Genomic DNA, 1,923 nt, shown 5'->3' on the forward strand with positions numbered 1-1,923 from the left:
AAAAAAACACGTAGGAGCACAGGTTGTTTTGCCCCGATGCAGAATAGAACATAAACAAATGTTCAGCATTGTTGCCAGGCTGGAAAAGCTGTGAAGGTGGTGACACCTCCAGCAGTTTCGTGGCTTGCTTGAATACCAGCCTACTTAGTAATCCAGTTGGGTAGTGACTGTTTAAAGACATAAGCGCTCTTAGCCCGGGGGAGAAAGCAAGGTTGGAAGCCAAGTCAGCATTAAATGGAGCTAGAACTGTTACTCCCAATATTGTAAGTACCAGCTTTTTCAACCACCATTCTTTTCCCCAGGAGGGAAAAAGCGAGAGCCCCACCAAGGAACTCGTGGGACCAGACAGGCGACACCGCGCCTGCCTTGGAGCAGCTGGGTTTTGCTCAGCTCAGCCATTCCTCCCTCTTTCCGCACAGCTTTGAGGACTCAAAGTGCAGCCCCAAGAAGTGTTTGCACAGTGCAACGCGCCAGCACAGCTGTGTTCGGGAAGAAACCTTAGGCAGCGACAAGTCCCATTCTGTTCTCAACTGCTTATCACTGCTTTCCTCTTTCACCCCATCCAGCAGCTACCACTCCCTCAGATCTGCCAGCGCAGCTACGTGCAAGAGCACCCTCTAGCCTGCATCGCTCAAAATAATCACACTAGCTTAACAACGATAAACACTTGGACTTTTCGAGCCTGGCTCATTTTTGACAGAACCAAGTTAGGACTATCAGTCCCTGGATCTCAAATCAAGCAAAACAACAGATACGGAATTTATTTGTCTACAGTTTGCCTTTCTAAAGCCTCACCCATACATTAAATTTTATAATGTCACTGATATATAGATACACACCCCTCAAATTCCACTGTTTTAAGAGGAACAAGCCATTCAGAATTTGCAACAAATGCCTTTTCTGACAGTACCAACAGTACCCGTGCTTTCCACAAGAAACCTTAAAAAGGCACAGCATAGTTACTACATTTACACCCACGGGTAATTGCTGATTTGAACTTAACCGTTACCATGACCATAAATGTACACCAAGCTAGGGAGTTGGCTTACAAACATTAACAAAAGCCATTTCTGCTCATTTCTTTGTGAGAGGTCATGGATATTGTGCAGCTGTACACCCAGTTATCAAGACTGTAACTACAGACCCCGAAAACTTGCATCTGTAGTATTTTGCCCACTGGAGCATTGGACGACCGGACGTTCTCTCTTAAAGGCTTGTCATGAAAAGGTAGCACTGGACACAAGCTGATGGTGGCAGTGCTAGCTTCTCATAGATTCCCACCAACCCACCTCTCCAGCGTGCAGAGTGACCTAGTCCAAGGAGGAGCGATAATCAATCTCCCTTGCTTCTTCAAACCTTGGCTCCAGTGAGGAATCCCAAATGCTTACAATGTGTCTACCAAACCTCGCCTGCATCTTATCTCAAAGATGAAATGGCTGCACACATTTGTTTGCTATCACCCACACTTCAAAACCAGCAATTAAAAGGCACAGCAATATGTAACAAATTACCTTTTTTTTTTTTTTTTGAAGCCATCCCACCTTGTTTTTGGAGCTATCCTGGCCTGGACACAATATGTTCCATGGCAGCACGAGCACACACTGCCATCTGCCTGCTCCTCATGAAGGCTGCAGGGCACACCAAAGCATGTGTAGCAGGAAACGCAGGCAACACAGGACTTCAGCCTCAGAGGGAAGCAAGACAGGAGCAGGGGATAACTCTGCAAGTCTGGGATAAAGGGCAATGATAGCAAGTAGGCTTACCACCGACTTAACTGCAGTTGTTTGCAAACAGCACAGAGCTAGGGTCAAAGCAGCAGTGTCATTTCAAACAAGACCCTAGTTACTACTTAGCTCATATCACAGGAAGACAGGGAATATGTAAAGAAATGCATGCAACTGAAGTAATTGTGAAACAGTAAGA

The sequence above is a fragment of the Accipiter gentilis genome, chromosome 6, assembly GCF_929443795.1.
Source record: "Accipiter gentilis chromosome 6, bAccGen1.1, whole genome shotgun sequence".
NCBI lineage: Eukaryota > Metazoa > Chordata > Aves > Accipitriformes > Accipitridae > Astur > Astur gentilis.